The sequence below is a fragment of the Bombina bombina genome, chromosome 2 (genome assembly GCF_027579735.1).
Source record: "Bombina bombina isolate aBomBom1 chromosome 2, aBomBom1.pri, whole genome shotgun sequence".
NCBI lineage: Eukaryota > Metazoa > Chordata > Amphibia > Anura > Bombinatoridae > Bombina > Bombina bombina.
In genome coordinates, this window is record NC_069500.1 from 1,304,853,784 (window position 1) to 1,304,877,783 (window position 24,000).

The following is a 24,000-nucleotide window of genomic DNA, read 5'->3' on the forward strand; positions in this document are numbered from 1 at the left end:
CTATCTATCTATCTATCTGTCTGTCTGTCTGTCTGTCTGTCTAAATAGTAAAATCTCTTGTAAGACATCACAAGAGATTTAAATTAATTATATAATCAAATGAAAATGGTTTTGAGACCTTGTTTTTGAACTTTGCAAATGGAAATGAGATAGACGGGAACTGAATCAATTGCCTCTTTAAAGCAAAGTACATGCTGTTCTTCCAGCTGCCTGTTTCCCTCTGTAATCATATGTGTGTTTGCTGCATCTTTACACTGCTAGTAATTTTATTGGCCTCTGTTAAATTGAGAATGACTGCCATGACCTTCTCTGTAGCAACCTCTTTTACCATCTGCACAGAGATATATATAGCCTAGGGCGGTGGATACACACATTTAAAAGGTAACGTAAATGTCCCTGGCATAAAATAAGTATATTCTCTAAACAAGTTGGCTGGCCCAATATGAAGGCAATTTCCCAGTAAGCATAGTTTTTTTTATCAAGGTATAATAAATACAAGACACATTTATATTGTTTTAAAGGCATATTCTAATGCACAAACTGCATTCTCATATTTATTAGAGCATGTAATGTTTGCAATACTGGTCCTAGAGCTCACAACTGCATATTGCTGGATTGTCATAGTTCTAGAACTCTGCCTGCTTCCACCTGTAACTATCCCTTACTTAGAAATGCCCAATTTCCAAACTGAAAACACACCTAAAAATATGTTTAGCACAGAGGTAAAAAAAATAATATAATAAACTAAATGGAAGGGGGTTACTATTTTATCTGGTCACAACTACAGAACATTATACATGTTGTTAGTAGTCTGCCTCTCAGGAGAGCAGATTTGTGAGAGAAAAAGAGCAGTGACCCAGCTCAAAAGGAAGATGAGATGGTTGATTAACCTGACTGCTTGATTAGCTGAGCAGCCAGTGCCTCAGGATACAATTAAGGGCAATGGCAATTAGCAGAAAAAAGGATCCTAAACATGCTTTAAAATGGCAAATGCTTTTTTTTTATTCTTAATGTTTTGCTAATGCCCATAAATATGAGCTCTAAATCCATATTTGTACTCCTAAATCTTTAGACATTCTGGTATGTTCAATGAAAAGTGAGATAACTCAAGCTTTAAAAGTTACAGCTTAATATGTGTTTGCAAGCTTTAATTAATTATTCGTATCTATGTCAATGGTATCTTTAAATGATTACAGAGCACGCAGAGAAACAAAGAAAGCGCATCCTAAACTTGCAATGTATGGAAAGCGTGTAAATGTTGATTCTAACTATAAATGCAAAATTATATGGTATTCTATTATAGGAGGTCAGAACCAAACCTATGAAATGACAGTTATGTAGTGAAACGTTAAGCACAAAAATAAAATCAGCCATAAAAATGTTTAATAATGCATAAGAAACACAGCATTACATTGTTCTTCAGTTATTTATATTGCCTGCTTTTCCTGTAACTTTATGTTAGCAAATTAAATTAATTAACAGGCAAGGAAGTCTATAGGTCTGTTTCCTAATTAAAAGGACACGAAACCTTAATTTTCTTTCATGATTTAGAACATACAATTTTAAACACGTTTCCGATTTACTTCTATTATCTAATTTGCTTCATTATTATTATTATTATTATTATTATTATTATTATTATTATCGGTTATTTGTAGAGCGCCAACAGATTCCGCAGTGCTATAAACAAAGGGGGAGTACAACAAAATAATTATAGGGATCAAATGGGTAGAGGGCCCTGCCAAGAGTTGCACTGTTGTAGTCAGCTCTTAAGAAGGTGATCTATGGTTGTATGCAACCCTGAACTGTAGAGTCTTTAGGGAGCGCTTGAAGCTTTCAAAACTAGAGGAGAGTCTTGTGGGGTGAGGCAGAGAGTTCCACAAGATGGGAGCCAGTCTGCAGAAGTCCTGTAAACGGGAGTGCGATGAGGTAACCAGAGAGGAGGAGAGTAGGAGGTCATGAGCAGAGTGAAGGAGATTGGAAGGAGAGTATCTGGAGACAAGGTCTGAGATATAGGGGGGAGCAGTGCAGTTGAGGGCTTTGTATGTCAGAGTAAGAATTTTGTGTTTGATCCTAGAGGCAAGAGGAAGCCAGTGAAGGGATTGGCAGAGAGGAGCATCATATGAAGAGCGACGTGTAAGGAAGATGAGTCTGGCAGAGGCATTCATTATGGATTGTAAAGGAGCTAGGTGGCAGGTGGGGAGACCAGAAACTACAGAGTTGCAGTAATCGAGGCGGGGAAGAATGAGAGAGTGGATTAAAATCTTAGTTGTGTCTTGTGTAAGGAAGTGTCTAATTTTAGAGATGTTTTTAAGGTAGAAGCGGCAGGCTTTAGCCAAGGACTGAATGTGAGGAGTGAAAGAAAGATCTGAGTCAAATGTGACCCCGAGACATCGGGCATGCGGGGTAGGGGTAATGATGGAGTGGTCGACAGTTATAGAGAGATTGGGGGTGGAGATTTTTGAAGAAGGGGGGAAAATGAGGATCTCAGTTTTGGAGAGATTTAGCTTGAGGTAGTTAGAGGACATCCAGGAAGAGATGTGAGAAAGACAGTTAGTGACACGGGTTAGCAAGGAAGGAGATAGCTCTGGTGTAGAGAAGTAGATTTGGGTGTCGTCTGCATTCTCTTGGTATCCTTTGTTAAAGGAGCAATAATGCACTACCGGGAGCTAGTTGAAAGCCAATGACAAGAGAATATGCGTGCAGCCACCAATCCACCAATCAGCAGCTTCTGAGCCTACCTAGGTATACTTTTTTTAACAAAGGATACAAAGAGAAAGAAACAAATTAGATAATAGAAATAAATTGGAAAGATGTTTAAAATGGAATGCTCTATCTGAATCATGAAAGAAAAAATGTGAGTTTCATGTCCCTTTAAAGAGACATAAAATGCAAAGATCAGCACTGCATGTGTTCACATAGTGTCATGTGTTAAAAAAAAATACTAAAATGGCCTAGTATTTAATTTTTTAAAAGCTACTTCACAACATACTAGCCTGCATTTTTTGTTCCTTTAAACCAAGAAACAATGGTGCTAATAAATATGTTATATTAGCATGCACAAAACCACAGACAAACAAAATCACAATGAGATATGATGTTGGGTGTGGGCCAAAATGTAATGTTATATCAAAAAATCAGATGAATAATTACAATAACATTAGTGGGGGAACTCAATGCATCATCACAGTTTTTTTATGGTGTAACAAGAAACCATGTGGAATTTTCATATTTACAGGATTGGCCTTAAAGGGACATGCCACCCACATTTTTTCTTTTATGATTTAGAAAGAGAATGTAATTTTAAACATCTTTCTAATTTACTTATATTATCTAATTTGTTTTATTCTTTTGATATTCTTTGATGAAAAGCATATCTAGATATGCTCACTAGCTGCTGATTGGTTGCTGCACATAGAAGCATCATGTGATTGGCTCACCATGTGCATTGCTTTTTCTTCAAATAAGGATATTTAAAAAATGAAGCAAAATAAATTATGGAAGTAAATTGTAATGTTGTTTAAATTTCTATTCTCTATCTGAATCATGAAAGAAAGATTTTGGGTTTAGTGACCCTTTAACTCTAAAAATATCTTCCTGGCAGATGAATCTAAGATTTCTACAGTTTACATTACACATGTATTCACTTCCCTTCTTCCATGTATGTCAAGCCAGTAATAATGGTGTGGGCATTTGTAAGGTACTGGAAACTCTTCATAATTCTATGAACAAATAGATAATCAAAAGGTTAAATATTTGAAGATATTAAAGCTCTTCTTTTTTATTTCTTTCAGAAAAAAACATACACTTGTTTCCAGGCTAGACTAAAACTAAGTTAAGCCAGGTTATCTTATTCCCTGTGCTTGGCTGCTCAGCATACGACATAGCAGTATAGGCTCACAGTATTCATTAGTGCTAAGAGAAAATAACTTGTATTATCACTAATTAACATACTGTATGTTTATCAAAACACTGTGCAGGAAAAATGGCTACATCACTGTGATTGTTGAAAATATTTTCCCAGTCTTTTAAAACTGGTGCTGAGAGATTTTGGTTTGCTGTTGAGTTCATGTTGAGTTCTGTGTGAAATTGTAGCTGCAGTCTAGAACTCTCTGACACAGACAGAACTAAAGCAATCTCAAAAATACAGGTAATCCAGCATGCAGGATATATGCACGTCAACCCAGGGCTACTGCCAATAAAGCCCAAAGACAGCAAATCAAAAAAGGAGAAATGGGTGACAGCATCAAATGATTTATTATATCTTAAAAAGACAACAAAATAGCAACGTTTCTGGAGCCAATCCCTTAAAGGGACACTGAACCCAAATGTTTTCTTTTGTGATTCATATAGAGCATGACATTTTAAGCAACTTTCTAATTTGCTCCTATTATCAATTTTTCTTCGTTCTCTTGCTATCTTTATTTGAAAAAGAAGGCATCTAAGCTTTTTTCTTGGTTCAGAACTCTGGACAGCATTTTTTTATTGGTGGATGAAATTATCCACCAATCAGCAAGGACAACCCAGGCTGTTCACCAAAAATGGGCCGGCATCTAAACATACATTCTTGCATTTCAAATAAATATACCAAGAGAATAAAGAAAATTTGATAATAGGAGTAAATTAGAAAGTTGCTTAAAATGTCATGCTCTATCTGAATCACGAAAGAAAAAATTTGGGTTCAGTGTCACCATTTGGGACTTATATACACTTATACCACTAGGTGGCGCCAAAGACACATTAACCATTTCATTACTAGTTAGTTTATATACAATTTTGTTTAAACATACATTAACCGTAACATTGCTAATTAATCTATATATATACATTTATTTAGACATAATTGTGTGGTTTATCATTAAATCAAATTACATTCTAATTCAGACCTTATCTATTGAAGAAAATAGAAAACATCTAATTTATTAACAAAATTCAAACACAATGTTTTATAAAAATATTGATAAATCCCAATCCTTATTAATACCTCCTGGTTCAAGGGTCCCTAATTCATATATATCCAGAATGATTCCCTCTGTTTCCTATCCCCACCTCTCCATGGTTTCTCTACATGATCTATTATTTGAAAGCATATTTGACTTATGGTGTGACCAGCATTTAAAAAATTATTAGATACAGGGGCTTTTATAGTTTTTGTTCTTATATTGCTTTTATGTTCGATCACCCGTTCTCTAGCTGCACTAGTGGACTCTCCGATATAAACTTTCCCATACGGACACTTCACCATATAAATAATAATCTGTGCAAAGGAGGGCTACCAAAATGGTACATGGTCTAAAAAATAAAACTTACCAGGATAGGCTCAATGACCTAAATATGTATAGCTTAGAGGAGAGAAGGGAAAGAGGTGATATGATAGCAACTTTCAAGTACATTAAAGGGTTTAGTAAAACTGAGGCTGTGGGTATTTTACATAAAATGGAAAATTCAAGAACAAGGGGTCATGAGCTCAAGCTAAAGGGTAGTAGATTCAGAAGTAATTTGAGGAAGCACTTCTTTACAGAAAGAGTGATTGATTTATGGAATAAACTTCCTCAAGAGGTAGTAGCAACAAACACTGTGGGGGACTTTAAAAATGCATGGGACAAGCATAGGGCTATCCTACGAACTAGATAAGTTTATACTGTTAGGTAAGGTCGGGCAGACTTGCTGGGCCTATGGCTCTTATCTGCCGTCAATATCTATGTTTCTATGTTTCTATATCCTTACTCTGTGGATTAAATTCTGACACAAACGTCAGACGCTGGTCCTTTTCCTTATCTTTTTTAAATTTATTTTTATTATTAGGCCCAATTAAATCTGATCTAGGAATAGTTTTGACCTGTTCAATTTCTCAATCAATCATATTTTTTGGATACCCATGTGCTAAAAATCTTTCACCCATTTCTTTTAATCTTTGATCAGCAAGTTTCTCGTCTGATACAATCTTGCGAACTCACAAGAATTGACTATGGGGTAGAGATTTAAGCAAAGAAGGTGGATGGGCAATAAATAATTTGATACTGTCACCCATTTCTTTTTTTTAACAGAACTAAAGCAAAGCAAGATTACAGAGAGTTGGTTTATAAACTGAAGTGAGAAGAAGTTGATTAGTTCAGAACTGAGAGAGTAAACTAACTGGCACCTCAGCTTCTTGGTATTTTTCTTTTTCTGTGTGCCATCTATGCAGACTGTTTCTTTGTTTAGTTGGTTTTTTTTTGTGGCTTTTTTTCCTTCACTTTGGCTCCTCCTGCCGGCAGCTGCGGGCAATTGGCAATTACTCTCAGGCTATATAAGTCCAGCCCTTTCAGCGGTCACTCTCTGTTTATTGAATTGCCACACTGGGTGTGCTGTGTATTGCTATTTTGATTGCTCTCTGTTACAGACTTGGATTTGGATACTGGACTTTGCTTTTTCTCTGCCCCTTGGCACTTTGTTGGATTTGCTGTTCAATTTGATCTCAGAACTGCACTTTGACTATGCTTTGCTTTAACTCCTTGTACCTTGCTGGATTGTTTGCCTTGCTGTTGCTGACCTGGATTGTGATGTTGACTATGCTTTAACTTGACCCTTGTGCCTGTTACCTGTACTACATCGGATTGTATCCTTTACTAGTACTATTTTTCTTTGCTCAGAATCTCCAGATATATTTAGTACTGTATAATCCAGACTCTATCCAGAGCTTCAGGCTGTTATTATTATTATCATTTATTTGTATAGCGCCGCCAAATTTCGTAGCGCTGGGTACAATGATAGGGGTATACAATGACAAGGATTTGTGATAAAATACAAAACATAACAAAACTAAACAAATCTAGTACAGGAGGAAGAGGGCTTTGTTCCGGAGAGCTCACAGTCTACAGGTTTAGGGTGCAGAGACATAAGGTTGGGGTAGCTTGTCACATTGGTTGTAGTTGCAGCAGTGAGTCAGGCAGTTCATGTATTAGTTTGGCTTGGATGAGGGATAGAGGAGAGATGGTAAGCCTCTCTGAATAGGTGGGTTTTCAAGGAGCGTCTGAAGCTATACAAGGTTGGAGACAGTCTTATGGAGCGGGGTAGAGAGCTCCAGAGGACAGGAGCAGCACGTGTGAAGTCTTGGAGGCGGAAGTGGGACGTAGAGATAACAGGAGTGGAGAGACGTAGGTCAGAGGTTGATCAAAGAGGACGGGATGGGGAATATTTCACGATGAGAGAGGAAATATAGTTAGGAGTTAGACTGTTAAGTGCTTTGTAAGTTAGGCTTAATACTTTAAATTGTATTCTGTAGTGTATGGGGAGCCAGTGTAGAGACTGGCAGAGCGGAGCAGCTGATGTAGGTCGGCGACTTAGGTGGATGAGTCTACCCGAAGCATTCATAATAGATTGGAGGGAGGAGAGGCGGTGTTTTGGAAGGCCATTTAGGAGTAGATTGCAATAATCAATGCGTGACAAAATGAGGGAATGAATAAGTATTTGTGTAGTTTTTTGAGTAAGGAAGAACCGAATTCTGGAAATGTTGCGTAGGTGTGAACTGCAGGATTCGGTAAGTGCTTGTATATGTGGGTTGACATTCCAATTGTAAACTACACAGGGTTTTGGATCACCACCTTTGATACACCACTGCACCATTAAGCAGATACTCTATTTGGGAGTATACACACTAAAATTCTACAAACATTTTGGACTGAGACATATTGGTTTGAGAGCTAACTTAACTTAATTTTTTACATAAGATAAGATAAGCCGCATTTAGCCAATACCTTCATTTGTGTTTTAACATCTTTTGAAATTTGTATTTTTTAACGTATTTAAAATACATCACATGGATCCATGAATGTTTATATATATATATATATAGTGACTAATAGTTTTTAGCACTGAGACCGGTCAATTGTTATTGTTTTAATTGAATTGCACAATAAATGTTTTAATATAATCTTACATCGTAGTCCTAACACATTCATATATTTTAATTGAAAATTTTTATTTAGACACTTTGCCCACTTTGAGGTGCTTCTTAGATTACACACTTTCTGAATGTGAGCTCTGAGTCAGGTGTTGGATGTCTCAAAGAGGGGGGAATAAGAAGCAGCTCAGTTTTGGACAAATTGAGTTGGAGGTAGTGTGAAGACATCCAAGAGGAAATTGCAGAGAGGCAGTTGGAAATCTGGTTGAGTAAAGAGGGAGAGATATCAGGAGAGGAAAGATAGATTTGGGTATCAGAATATAAGTGGTACTGGAATCCAAAGGAGGCTATAAGTTTTCCAAGGGAGGATGTATAGAGAGAGAAAAGCAAGGGACTCAAGACAGAGCCTTGCGGTACTCCAACTGAGAGAGGCATAGGATTGCAAGATATGTTGTTAAAGGAAACTGAAAACGAGTGGTTTGAGAGATATGTGGCAAACCAGGAGAGGGCTGTGTATCGGATGCCAAATGAATGTAGTATTTTTAGGAGGAGAGGATGGTCGACTGTGTCAAAAGCAGTGGATAGGTCAAGAAGAATTAGTAAGGAGTAGTGGCCTTTTGCTTTAGCTGATAACAGGTAATTTGTTACTTTAGCAAGAGCAGTTTCTGTTGAGTGTTTAGGGCAGAAACCAGATTGTAGTGGATCAAGTAAGGAGTTAGTTGTGAGAAATTGAGTTAGCCAATTATAGATCAGTCGTTCCAATAATTTTGAAGCAAAAGGAAGTAAGGAGACCAGTCGATAGAGGGCGTGGAGGGGTCAAGCGAGGGCTTTTTTAGGATTTGTATAATTGGCGCATGCTTGAATGTGCCAGCGGTGAGAGATTGGTTAAAAAGATGAGTTAGGGTAGGGGTTAGTGAAGCAGAGAGAGAGGGAAAAAGTTGTGAAGGAATAGGTTCAAGTGGGCAGGTTGTGAGATGAGCCAAGGATAGGAGTACAGAGACTTCTTCCTCTGTTACAGGAGGGAAGTAGCATAGAGTTTTGTTATTTAGAAGGGGTGGGTAGGATTGCTAGGTTTGAGGGGTGTGAGGTACAGATATCTTTTCTAATAGTGTCAATTTAATTTTTGAAGCGATGAGCAATAATCTGAGCAGTGAGGTTGGTAGTGGGCAGGGGTGCAGGAGGACGTAGAAGGAAGTTAAAGGTTTAGAACAGCTTTCTGTAGTTGGTGCGTCAGATGACACAATGGAGGAAAAATAGACTTGTTTGGCCAGGCTGAGCGCAGAGTTGTAGGACTTAAGGATGAATTTATAATGCCACATGCATGATTTCCTCCACTGCCGTTCAGCAGCCCGTGAACATCGCTGAAGATGTCCGGTTGCCGTGGAGTGATTGATGTATGGCGAACAGTGGAGGGTGCAGTTTGGTCAAGTGTTTATTTTAGTGCCAAATTATACTGTAAAGCCAAGAGGTTTGGGCAAAAGAGGGATAAAATGTCAGAGAGCAAAGGATTCAGTTGAGTGGAAAAGTCTGTGAGATCCAAGTCATTTAAATTCCTGTAATGTAGCAGTTTCTTGGGGGGATTGCAAAGATGTAGCAGGTAGAGTAAGAGAGAAAGTTAGTCGATGATGGTCAGAGAGAGGAAAGGGGAAGTTAAGGAAGTTGGAAACGGCACAGAGATTAGTCAAGACCAGGTCTATGGAGTTGCCTTCACAGTGGAGATGTTGGGAGGTGGTAAGGGATAGATGTTTAGAGGCAGCAGGCATGTTAGGATTATCAATGGATATATTGAAGTCCCCTAAGATGAGGGAAGGGACATTGCAAGAGAGAAAATGTGGAGGCCTGGCTTCAAAGGGGTCCAGAAACTGTGATGCTGCCACACGTAGAGCTAGAGGGGAGAAGAGGTGGATAGCATGAACTTCAAAAGATGAGAAGGAAAGTGAGGGGGTGAAGGAATGCAGTGAAAGGTACTGTGTGGAGACAGGAGAATTCCTACTCCCCCTCCTTGTTTGTCTCCTGGCCTGGCAGTGTGACTGAAGGCAGGTCGCCATAGGACAGTGAGGCTACAGCAGTTGTGTTAGAGGAGGAAAGCCAAGTTTCAGTGAGGGCTAACAGGTTAAGTGAACGTGAAATAAATGGGTCGTGAATAGATGTAAGCTTATTGCATACAGAGCGTGCATTCCAAAGGGCACAAGAGAATTGGGGTGTACTAACAGAGGTGCAGTTAACAAGGTTTAGAGGGTTACGTGGGCAAGGTGTATGAGGTGTCATTTGGGGTAGTGAGCTGAGGGAAGAAGAGGGTGGACCTGGGTTAGGTGAGACATCTAGAGTTTAAAACCAAAGGGTGCACCTAGGTGCACAAACACACAAACTAGTTTCGGCTGCAATGTCAGCCTTTCTCAATGTGAGCAGACAAACCGAGGCCTGGGTGCCACCCCTTTAAATAGCACATCATTATACCTAAAACCCAATCTGATACTGTACAGTGAAGTCACCCTCATAAGTCACCAATCATGGCCGTGATCGCTATGACTCAAGGAGGTGTGCGAAAATTAGGTAATCCTATTGGCTGCGGTGCACCGTTAATCCTATTGGCTGCAGGGCGCCATTAGTATCAGTGACGTAGCCTTTGTTTATAGTAGCACGCAAAGATCGTATCTGCCTCCATTCACTTAAGCGTATATTTGTATAGTATATGTTGGAACTAGATCAGAAACAAAACGTATATTGAGCCCTACTTGTCCTATGTTATTAAAGCACAAACACGATTAGTCACAATGGGTAATGAACCTTTCCTTTACAGAAATAAGTGCAAGATATGCTGTGTGTGCATCTAGTCTGCATTCTATAGAGTTGGTTCTGCTCTTATATAAATTAAAGGAACGTATTAGGCAACATCCATATGCAATGCACCTTATTAGTGTAAACACACATATAAGAGTTGCTTAGCAACAGAATACATATATACCATATATCTAGTCCAATCTTATACATAAAGACCATAAAAGCAGTATGTGTTATTATCGATTGTGCGCAAGGCAAAATTATACGTATAGATCCAGTTCCAGTAAATAGTGAACTTAAGTAAGGCATGATGTAAGAGATCTAACATAATGGTGGCTATATAGTAATAGGAAGGCATGTATAGGTAAAAATAGTGCAATGGGCGGCAGTAGACACCACTACAATATTATCAGTCTGAGACCTTACAAAAGGGATAAGCCTTTATATACTGACTGAATTCTGTCAGAGGCCATCATTAAATGTATAATATCAGTTAATTAATTATAATGTATTTATATCCCAATATTCCCAAAGTAAAAATAATTTATATATTCCATCAGGTAAGGGATCATAAGAGTGAGCTCTGATACATTCAGACTGATAAAGATACCTATAACAAGGTATCAAAATTCATATGACCCACATCAATATAAATAAATAAAGTGACATAAAGCAGAAAACAGAATTATTTACAATTCAGAAAGAGATGATTCTTAAAGAAATACCCAAAAATTATTGGCCTCATTCATCCCATGTGGTATAACTGTTAAGTTTAAAAATCCAGCCAGTTTCTTTTTGCAACAGGATTCTCTCACTGTTTCTCCCTCTAATCCCGGGTTTAACCTGTTCCAGGCCCCAGCATTTAAATGAGGTAGTTTTGCCAGAATGGCACTGAAGGAAATGTTTGGCTACACTTGTTAATTGTTTACTTTTTTCTGCGTCTTTCAGTGCGTTACGAATATTGCTTAAATGTTCAGTAACTTCTAGTGCTCAGTTTGCGTGTTGTCATTCCTGTATAGATTATATTACATGAACAAGATAAGCAGTACATGACATTTTCACTTTGGCAATTAATATGGCTTCTGATTTTCCAGTTCTTGGAAAATCTATCAGTGATGGTATCCTTTTTGACCATGTAATGGCATGTTTTACAGTGCCCACAGGGAGTAGAGCCTTGGTAAATAGTTTTTTTATTTCTATTCCTGTTAAAGTGACTGTTGGTTAGACTATCCATCAAATTATTTGCACGTCTAAAAGTGAATGAGGGTTTATCAGGTAATAGTGTCTTAAGTTTTTCATCACTTGTTAGAATATGCCAATATCTGTTGATGATAGTTGTCACTTTGACAATTATATGTGGATATGAAACAGATTGTATTAGAATCTGATGGTATGGGCTTTTTGGGTCTGAGAAGTTCAGACCTATCTTTGGCTAATGCTTTCTGATAGGCTCTGGCTAACAGTTTTTTTAGTGTAGCCACATTTCAGTAACCTTTCTTTGAGTTCACAAGCTGATTTTTTAAAAGAATTAATATCTGTGCAATTCCTTCTTATTCTTAAATACTCTCCATATGGAAGGCTATGAATAGTGGATGGATGATGATGACTACTAGCGTGCAATATGTTATTGGTGGCAGTTGGTTTTCTATAGGTTTCTGTCACTAATTTGTCAACATGTTTGACAATAGTTAGATCTAGAAATTCGACTTTTTCCTTGCTAGTATTATATGTCAAAAATAAACCAAATGGATTAGTTTTCAATAATTTGACAAAATCGTCCAATGTTTCTATTGGACCCTCCCATATGAGTAGAATATCGTCTATGTACCTGGACCAGTGAGAGATGTGTTGAGTGTATTGGTTCATTGTTTCATTGAACACTATCATCTCTTCCCACCAGCCCAGGTACATATTCGCATAAGTCGGAGTACACGATGTACCCATAGTGGTACCACATATTTGTAAAAAGACAAAGTAGTTGTACATAAGGACAAACTTCAATAGTCTAATGATGAAATCTTTAGTAGTTACATCCATATCAGTGTCTTTGTTCAAAAAGTGGGCAACCGCTTTAATCCCCCATTCAGTCTTGATGCTTGTATAAAGTGATTCAACATCACATGTTACAAGTATTTAATGTTGTGTGACTTGTATGTTTTGCATTTTGTTTAAAATATGCATGGTGTCCCTAGTGTGAGAGGGCAAAGCATCTACAAAACTTCTAAGTCTTGCATCCACATATTTACTGGCTTTTTCGGTTAGAGATCCCATTCCCGAAACAATTGGTCTCCCCGGTGGACAAGAGATATCTTTGTGAATTTTGGGTAAAAGGTACATCGTGGCAACTTTAGGATTAGTCACAGTTAGATACTTATGTTCTTTAAGGTCAATGATCTTCTCAGAAAAAGCTCCATCAATCAGTTTGTTATATTTGTCTAGGAAATTTTCAGTGGGGTTCCCCAACAATTTTTTGCAATTTTTAGTGTTAAGAAGTTGTCTCATAGCTTCTTCAACGTACATAGATGTAGGCCATACAACAATATTACCCCCTTTGTCACTATTCTTGAATTGGACGTCTGTCCAACTAGCCATCTCTCTCATAGCTTCAAATTCTGACTTGGTCATATTCACTTCAGAAAATTTGTTATCTTGGATTGATATAATATCGTTACAGACTAGATTCAAGAAAGTGACTGCTTGAGGGGAGATGTTACTGGGAGGAATAAATTGTGACTTGGGTTTAAGTATTTTACGCCAATTATCAGTATTAGATTTATAAATGGCTTCATTAGTCAAATCATCATTCTCTTCCAGTAAAGTTATGAGGTCATTTAGTGCTGTACTGTCTGTTTGTGATAAATTGTTGGGGTCCTCATTATTAGAAAAGTATTTCCTAAGTAAAACCTTTCTAACAAATAGATGGGTGTCTTTTATTGCCTCAAATTTATCAATATGATTGGAAGATACAAAGGATAAACCTTTTTGAGGACAGAATAATGTACAGAAGTTAGAACTTTGTTGGAAAGATTAATAATATTGAGGTTAGCATCCTCATTAGTCACATCTACTTCTTTTCGTGGGGTTGATTCTTGTGGGATTGTTGTCTCTGATTGAATCGAAATCAATATAGTTAATAACTATTCAAACTAGCTAAAATAAATACAAAGTTACCTGTAAAATAAATATAAATCCTAAGATAGCTACAATATAATTATTATTTATATTGTAGCTATATTAGGGTTTATTTTACAGGTAAGTATTTAGTTTTAAATAGGAATAATTTATTAAAGTATAGTGTGGGGGGCGGAGCCAGCTAGCTTGGAAGCAAGACGCACATTTCAGTAGCTCCCAACATGAATCACAGTTTTACAGGTTTTCATAATTATTTTATCTTTTTTTTCATCTTAACCTGGACACCCTAAGGTTTAGCATTCATTTTGTTGTTGGGGAAGCAATTCAGCTGTGCTGGATAATATCGGAGGACCCTACTTTCTAGTTTTGCCTGATACGCCACATATACCAAACTATGGACGCTCTCCTGTTTAGGCAGCTGAAGGTACTGCTTGATCACCATCACGAAGCCCTCCTAAATGCAATGTCTGAGGCTTTCAAACCTCTAACAACTTATGCTGCTATTTCAACTATCGTGACTGATCTCAATGAGAAGCGCTTTGAGTCTGCAAATGACCCGGGAAAGCCGCCATCTTGCTTTGCAACTGCGGATTATACCTCACTACCTTTTAACTCAGAGGATAAAGAAGAGCAGGGATCTGCTGATGAAAGGGATCCCCTTGTGAGGCAGTACGGCTTACAATGGAAGGCGCTTAACTTGGGAGGTTTGCCGCTTATAACCCTCACTTCAAAAATAATTCCATGTGAGCCTTGGAACAGTCACAGCGGCAGAGAGGGCTCTCTCCTTCATACATACTCGGATCTGCTCGATCGACTAACACCGCATGCAGAGGGGAAACGCTCAAGTTCATGGAATCCTACCTTCCTCTCCGGTTGTGGCCGACAGTGGTGCTGCCCCACGCTTGGATGTTCCTGGCCTCCAACCAGGAGCGCACTTCAACCCGTCCAGTGTTTTCAATGCCGCTATTGTCGCCAATATGTACACGCATGGGTCCTGCAATGGGACCCTGGAGGACATGTTCCCTTGATAATTTGAGGCTTCCACCTCCTTATTTTGCATCGCTTTCCCCAGGAGAGGTTTGTATTTATGTGGTAACTAGCTGCATTTGCGATAGTCATGGTGGACTGCCTATGCTTGATGTCAGAAGACAATACTTTCATGGTGACTGTGTATGCTTATGTCTATTATCGGTCTTACAGCCGATATTATCTATGGTCCTATAGTGTATTTGTTCTCCCAGCACGGCGAGGTCATACTCTCATTGCTGGCTTTTTCAACATAGGGTCCTATTGTTCCTAGTTATTAACTTTAATAATGTGCTTACCTATATGTCTCCATATTACCCTGACTGTATCCACACTTTATTGTTGCCTGTTCACAAGGTTTATTTAAAATTATGCTGTGCAATGTTTTTTTTCTATCTATGTCTAGCTCTTCATAATGACTGTAATACCAGGTCCTTGCTGTTGAGTTTTCAGTGTTTTCTGCTCAATCACCATGGGCTATATCTATATTTAGACAATGAGAGCAAATTTCTTTACTATACGTATTTCAGTGCACCCTTCTCAGCTCTAGGCTCTGATTGTTCGTAGTACTATCCTAATCATTTGGTTGATGTTTACTTTTAGTCTTAACTAAGGTTGTATGCAGGTTTCTTAATCTACACCCTCAGATTCCACGCATTTTAGGCACACATTCCATGGGATAAATATTATTATTACATAGCGATATCTTTACTTCACCCCCATGTATGCTTGGGTAAGGCCGGACCTTTGCCCTTTCATGTACCCTCCAATTTTAAGGGGACCTATACCGTAGTAGATACACCTCTAGTGCTATAGTGCAGTCTCTAACTTGGACACTCTTCTGCTAGCGGCCGGAGCAGTGGGTGCCTATGTCTTGCAGATGTGTGGCTTTATAGAAGAATCTCAGTTTTTACCATATGTTGCCATTAATACTAGCTTAACCAATAAACAACCAGAACCACAACATTCGACTGGCACATTTACCCATTCCATACTTGATAACCTGGCAGATATTGCAGTCTCCCATTCATATAATTAAGTTTGGCCTGTCCCGCTAAGGGCTTGTTATATCCCTTTATTATGGATAGTCCCCCCCACCTTATTTTGACACATATTCCTGAAGCACAGTTCATCCTAGCCCATATTAAATGTCCCTAGGTTCTTATTATAAATGGAGCCATATATCTTTCTTATTTGCCCTTAACGATCAGTTTAATTCCACAGAGTCTATTTTATCATATCTCCCATATTCAAATGCCCACCTCCCCCCCCACCCCATAATAATATATCTCCTAATGTGGGAAATTTAGCTTCAGTTTATTTTAAATCCTACCTCCTCCCCCCCCCCCCCACTTTTCCACTTAAGATACCTCCTACAGGAGGGTTAATTGCGCGTTTTTTCTAACCTGTACCGCACCTTAATTATTATCTTTTTATGATTTCATGTGTCCAGGAATATAACTGTTCCATTATGTTTACTGGATCCACCCCTTCCCTGTTATGATGTTTTCCCATTGTTGACATCTCCGCCTATAGCAGATCTTTTACTCATTTAAATGTGGGTGACAGTTTAAATAAGGTGTGTGCCTGTTGCTGGGTATAGGGCCCGTGCCTAGGCAGCAGAAGCACACTAATGTTTTATTCAGCCGCTTTAGCGCTTGTTCTCCCTATAGGAATCATCCCCTTATAGCATCTGCATTTTATATTTTTCTGTGAATCTAAATATCTCTTCAGTCCCAGTGTGTAGTTTTTTGGGGTGAGGAGACGCTTCCCTGTTCACTTATTTTTCAGGGCAAGATCCCCTTAGATAACTAGCTACCAATAATAATACCTAATAGGTTTGAGCCTGCCTACAGTGAGTTGTGTTCCCCTCCTCGTCCTAGATAGATACCAATCTCAGCGTGGAATAATGTTATCCCCTATATTTTGTTTGTTGGCTCATTGATATATTGACTAGTATACATATCAAAATCACGCCCAACCACAATTTGAAGTACAACATCAACTCAATACTCCAAGTATGTTCCTGTTGCAGGCTGGTCCTGCATTAACATTCCCATCATTTGGGATTTATATACTTACAACTCTCATAATGCAGCGTTACTATCATGAGTAACTAATCTATATTTACTTTTCCCCTAGTTTTCCACATGCTCTTGAGACCTTAATTAGAGTCATGTTAAGTTTTACCCACCTAGTTTAAATAACCACCTATAGTAGTTAGCCCAATTACAACCTATCTCCTGTACATCTGTTTGGCAAATTTAGAAGACAAGCTGACACCTTTTATTTGCTTCTCGTAGGTAACTCATCACCTCCACCCCCCCACTCCACTTAATATGCCTCCCTTAAGTGGGAGGACTGACTACGCGGTTTTTCTCATATATACCGCACCCTATATACCTTCCTTTCCAGCTAAATCTTGCAGGTTATCATTATACTCAGCTTTATTTTTTTCTTAATCTATGCAAGATTGTCCAAATATATATATGCACGTAATAAAATTACCCCTTTAGCACCTTACTTAATTTACACACTATTCATATTAGTATGAGATAAAATTATAAAAAACTGAGGTTTATCAACGAGACCCACAAGTGGTCTCTTTTGTTTGCACATGCCTTCTTATATCTTAAATACTTGTGATGGTCCAAGAGCGGCCTAGGATTTTATTTAAAAGGCATTTCAATATTTGGCATTCTATGTATCTCATGGTTGCATGATATGTAAATTGTTACACTTGCGTTTATTTTTTGTGTTTGTTTCCTCATTCTTGTAACACTAAATCTTACTGTATGTGACATGCAATGCAAGAACCTGTTTTTATGACTATTGTATGCCTTTGAATATTCCTCAATAAAAATTATTATAAAAAAAAAAAAAAAAAAAAAAAAAAAGTATAGTGTAGTGTTAGGTGTAATTGTAACTTAGGTTAGGATTTATTTTACAGGTAAATTTCAGTTTATTTTAGCTAGGTAAGCTATTAAATAGTTAATAACTATTTAATAGCTATTGTACCTAGTTAAAATAAATTGAAAGGTACCTGTAAAATAAAAATAAATCCTAAAATAGCTAGAATATAATTATTATTTATATTGTAGCTATATTAGGGTTTATTTTATAGGTAAGTATTTAGTTTTAAATAGGAATAATTTAGTTAATAATAAAAATATTATTTAGATTTATTTAATTAATATTTAAGTTAGGGGGGCGTTAGGGTTAGGGTTAGACTTAGGTTTAGGGGTTAATAATTTTATTACAGTGGCGGCAGCGGCGTAGTGGGGGGCAGATTAGGGGTTAATAAATTTATTATAGGTGGCGACGGTGTAGGGGGGGCAGGATAGGGGTTAATACATTTAATATAGGTTGCGGCGGGTTCAGGGAGCGGCGGTTTAGGGGTTAATACATTTATTATAGTTGCGGTGGGCTCCGGGAGCGGCGTTTTAGGGGTTAATATGTATAGAGTAGCTTGCGGTGGGCTCCGGGAGCGGCGGTTTAGGGGGTAATAATTTTATTTAGTTGCGGCGGTGTAGGGGGGGACAGATTAGTGGTGTTTAGACTCGGGGTACATGTTAGGGTGTTAGGTGCAGACAGCTCCCATAGAAATCAATGGGATGTCTGTCAGCAGCGAACTTGTACTTTCGCTATGGTCAGACTCCCATTGATTCCTATGGGATCCGCCGCCTCCAGGGGTGGCGGTTTGAAAACCAGGTACGCTGGGCCGTAAAAGTGCCGAGCGTACCTGCTAGTCATTTGATAACTAGCAAAAGTAGTGAGAATGTGCCGCACTTGTGTGCGGAACATCTGGAGTGACGTAAGAATCGATCTGTGTCGGACTGAGTCTGGCGGATCGAAGCTTACGTCACAAAATTCTACTTTTGCCGGTCTCGAGCCTTTGATAACTAAGGCAAATCAGCCTCGCCACAAATACGCTGCGGAATTCCAGCGTATTTGAGGTTGACGGCTTGATAACTACCCCCCATTGTCAGTGCATTCAGAGTCAGAGTGTTGGTTCGTGTTTCTTTTCCAAGTATATACTTTTCCTTGGGCATAGTCATTAAGATATCTGTCTATCTTTTTTTCTTTTTTATCTGAAACAAACTTGGCAAATCTTTCCACCTCATTTTTAATTTTATTATAAGATTTTTGAAAATCTTCCTTGGTTTCATAGTGTTTCAAGTCCTCACTCAATCTATTAATCTCTTGTGGGCTGGTGGGAAGAGATGATAGTGTTCAATGAAACAATGAACCAATACACTCAACACATCTCTCACTGGTCCAGGTACATAGACAATATTCTACTCATATGGGAGGGTCCAATAGAAACATTGGACGATTTTGTCAAATTATTGAACACTTATCCATTTGGTTTATTTTTGACATATAATACTAGCAAGGAAAAAGTTGAATTTCTAGATCTGACTATTGTCAAACATGAAACAGAAACCTATAGAAAACCAACTGCCACCAATAACATATTGCATGCTAGTAGTCATCATCATCCATCCACTATTCATAGCCTTCCATATGGAGAGTATTTAAGAATAAGAAGGAATTGCACAGATATTGATTCTTTTAAAAAAATCAGCTTGTGACCTCAAAGAAAGGTTACTGAAACGTGGCTACACTAAAAAACTATTAGCCAGAGCCTATCAGAAAGCATTAGCCAAAGATAGGTCTGAACTTCTCAGACCCAAAAAGCCCATACCATCAGATTCTAACACAATCAGATTTATATCCACATATAATTGTCAAAGTGACAACTATCATCAACAGATATTGGCATATTCTAACAAGTGATGAAAAACTTAAGACACTATTACCTGATAAACCCTCATTCACTTTTAGACGTGCAAATAATTTGATGGAGTAGAACCAAAATTCACTTTAACAGGTAAATAAATAAAAAACCTATTTACTAAGGCTCTACTCCCTGTGGGCACTGTAAAACATGCCAGTACATGGTCAAAAAGGATACCATCACTGATAGATTTTCCAAGAACTGGAAAATCAGAAGCCATATTCATTGCCAAAGTGAAAATGTCATGTACTGCTTATCTTGTTCATGTAATATAATCTATACAGGAATGACAACACGCAAACTGAGCACTAGAAGTTACTGAACATTTAAGCAATATTCGTAACGCACTGAAAGACGCAGAAAAAAGTAAACAATTAACAAGTGTAGCCAAACATTTCCTTCAGTGCCATTCTGGCAAAACTACCTCATTTAAATGCTGGGGCCTGGAACAGGTTAAACCCGGGATTAGAGGGAGAAACAGTGAGAGAATCCTGTTGCAAAAAGAAACTGGCTGGATTTTTAAACTTAACAGTTATACCACATGGGATGAATGAGGCCAATAATTTTTGGGTATTTCTTTAAGAATCATCTCTTTCTGAATTGTAAATAATTCTGTTTTCTGCTTTATGTCACTTTATTTATTTATATTGATGTGGGTCATATGAATTTTGATACCTTGTTATAGGTATCTTTATCAGTCTGAATGTATCAGAGCTCACTCTTATGATCCCTTAACTGATGGAATATATAAATTATTTTTACTTTGGGAATATTGGGATATAAATACATTATAATTAATTAACTATTTTTATACATTTAATGATGGCCTCTGACAGAATTCAGTCAGTATATAAAGGCTTATCCCTTTTGTAAGGTCTCAGATTGATAATATTGTAGTGGTGTCTACTGCCGCCCATTGCACTATTTTTACCTATACATGCCTTCCTATTACTATATAGCCACCATTATGTTAGATCTCTTACATCATGCCTTACTTAAGTTCACTATTTACTGGAACTGGATCTATACGTATAATTTTGCCTTGCGCACAATCGATAATAACACATACTGCTTTTATGGTCTTTATGTATAAGATTGGACTAGATATATGGTATATATGTATTCTGTTGCTAAGCAACTCTTATATGTGTGTTTACACTAGTAAGGTGCATTGCATATGCATGTTGCCTAATACGTTACTTTAATTTATATAAGAGCAGAACCAACTCTATAGAATGCAGACTAGAAGCACACACAGCATATCTTGCACGTATTTCTATAAAGGAAAGGTTCATTACCCATTGTGACTAATTGTGTTTGTGCTTTAATAACATAGGACAAGTAGGGCTCAATATACGTTTTGTTTCTGATCTAGTTCCAATATATACTATACAAATATACGCTTAAGTGAATGGAGGCAGATACGATCTTTGCGTGCTACTATAAACAAAGGCTACGTCACTGATACTAATGGCGCCCTGCAGCCAATAGGATTAACGGCGCACCGCAGCCAATAGGATTACCTAATTTTCGCACACCTCCTTGAGTCATAGCGATCACGGCCATGATTGGTGACTTATGAGGGTGGCTTCACTGTACAGTATCAGATTGGCTTTTAGGTATAATGATGTGCTATTTAAAGGGGTGGCACCCGGGCCTCGATTTGTCTGCTCACATTGAGAAAGGCTGACATTGCAGCCGAAACTAGTTTGTGTGTTTGTGCACCAAGGTGCACCCTTTGGTTTTAAACTCTAGCAGTCCATTATCCCTGTCACCTGAAGCCGAGGGAGCTGTTATTGGCCAGGAAACAGGGTGATGAGGAGACTTAGTTTAATATAGGTACTGTTTGATATTAGAGGTCTTTATTTTAAATTAATACGATTAAAAATCATTTTTTAACAATGTCATTAGGAATGAGTGCTTAGAAACCGCCTCTTCGAGGTTCTCTTACCTCTCTTTTCTCTTCTTGCATATATTATGGTGGGTTAGCACTGGAAATTTATTTCCATTTATTCCTTTAATTACTTAACTAGTGCCAGTTCTCCCCATTTGCATTATTAGGTAAGACATCCCCAGCTGCAAGAAGAAGAAATATGGTGAGCGAAAGGAGATGAGAATGTGTCATATGTGAGTGTTTAAGTTTAAGATCAGTGAAGCATGGCTGGCTGAGGGATGTGAGATAGGAATAGAGTTCATGTGTGTTATAGAGGGGAGAAGGTAGAAGAGAAGGAGGAATTTTAATTGTCTGAGTGCTGTTTGTGAACGGAAGAGCTGTGACTTTAAGGAGAAGGGAGGAAAAGGTTAATGCAGACATTAGAAAGTGTAGCATGTTTGCAGTTAATTTTGGAGATTTGAAAGTACTTTTTTCTGTCGTCCACTCCTTTGAATAACTTCCTTGTTATAACTCTAGCACACTTAGAGAACTGCACATTCTGCACTGATCTAACAAGCTAAGCTTGATGTAACAAGCTAGGGGTATTCAATTTAAAGGGACTCTTTACTCAAAAAATTTCTCCCCTTTAATTTGTTTCCAATGATCCACTTTACCTGCTGGAGTGTATTAAATTGTTTACAAGTAGCTCCTTTACCCTTATATTGGCATTTGAAATAGTTGATTTAGCCTGTGGTATCCCCACCTATTCTGAAAGTTTGTGTCCGTAGGTCCAAGCTATAGTTAAGTTAAACACAGCCAGCAGAAGAAATTACACTCCCAGTGGGATGTAGCAGAGATAACGTAATAAAATGTTGATTTTCCATTGTTCTCTCCAAGTACTGGTGATTGTTTTATGGACAGATATAAGATAAAGAAGCAGGTATATGTACACAATGTGATACAGTAATGAGATCTGATTATACCTACAAGCTCAACCCATTGTATTAGGTTGTGGCTTCAAAACACAAAATCAGTACTTTAATATACACAAATAAACCTTAAAAAGCTAATTTTCATACATTTTTTACTCTGCAGTTGGTAAAAAAAGCAATTGTAAACACATTAAGGGAAAAACTATTTTACAGTATACTGTCCCTTTAAAGGTAATAACAGTCACATGCTTCTAATTAGCAAAGGTCATACATTACAGCAGGATCAAACAAGGCCTGAGCAAACAATGCAGATGACACCTTTCTTATCAAAGTGGAAGACAGAGAAATGAAAGTTTTTAAGGTAATAAAGACATACCATAGATAAAGATTTGTAAGGCAGTTATAGTGTGTGATGCAGGGTTAAAATGAATTCTGTCCTTATACACATACCATAGATAAAGATTTGTAAGGCAGTTATAGTGTGTGATGCAGGGTTAAAATGAATTCTGTCCTTATACACATACCATAGATAAAGATTTGTAAGGCAGTTATAGTGTGTAATGCAGGGTTAAAATGAATTCTGTCCTTATACACACACCATAGATAAAGATTTGTAAGGCAGTTATAGTGTGTGATGCAGGGTTAAAATGGATTCTGTCCTTATACACACACCATAGATAAAGATTTGTAAGGCAGTTATAGTGTGTGATGCAGGGTTAAAATGAATTATGTCCTTATACACATACCATACATAAAGATTTGTAAGGCAGTTATAGTGTGTGATGCAGGGTTAAAATGAATTCTGTCCTTATACACATACCATAGATAAAGATTTGTAAGGCAGTTATAGTGTGTGATGCAGGGTTAAAATGAATTCTGTCCTTATACACATACCATAGATAAAGATTTGTAAGGCAGTTATAGTGTGTGATGCAGGGTTAAAATGAATTCTGTCCTTATACACATACCATAGATAAAGATTTGTAAGGCAGTTATAGTGTGTGATGCAGGGTAAAAATGAATTCTGTCCTTATACACATACCATACATAAAGATTTGTAAGGCAGTTATAGTGTGTGATGCAGGGTTAAAATGAATTCTGTCCTTATACACACACCATAGATAAAGATTTGTAAGGTAGTTATAGTGTGTGATGCAGGGTTAAAATGAATTCTGTCCTTATACACACACCATAGATAAAGATTTGTAAGGCAGTTATAGTGTGTGATGCAGGGTTAAAATGAATTCTGTCCTTATACACATACCATAGATAAAGATTTGTAAGGCAGTTATAGTGTGTGATGCAGGGTTAAAATGAATTCTGTCCTTATACACATACCATAGATAAAGATTTGTAAGGCAGTTATAGTGTGTGATGCAGGGTTAAAATGAATTCTGTCCTTATACACATACCATAGATAAAGATTTGTAAGGCAGTTATAGTGTGTGATGCAGGGTTAAAATGAATTCTGTCCTTATACACATACCATAGATAAAGATTTGTAAGGCAGTTATAGTGTGTGATGCAGGGTTAAAATGAATTCTGTCCTTATACACATACCATAGATAAAGAT

The 24,000-nt window shown here is 37.7% G+C and overlaps 1 long non-coding RNA gene across 1 annotated transcript in view; it reads left to right on the forward strand.

Moving 5' to 3' along the window:
* The first annotated feature begins 288 nt into the window (after positions 1-288).
* The window catches only part of LOC128648269 (uncharacterized), a 29,096-nt gene continuing 5,384 nt past the window's right edge, over positions 289-24,000 (forward strand). The window contains exon 1 of the long non-coding RNA XR_008400556.1: positions 289-381. This is a non-coding gene — a long non-coding RNA (uncharacterized LOC128648269). The remainder of the gene's footprint in view (positions 382-24,000) is intronic.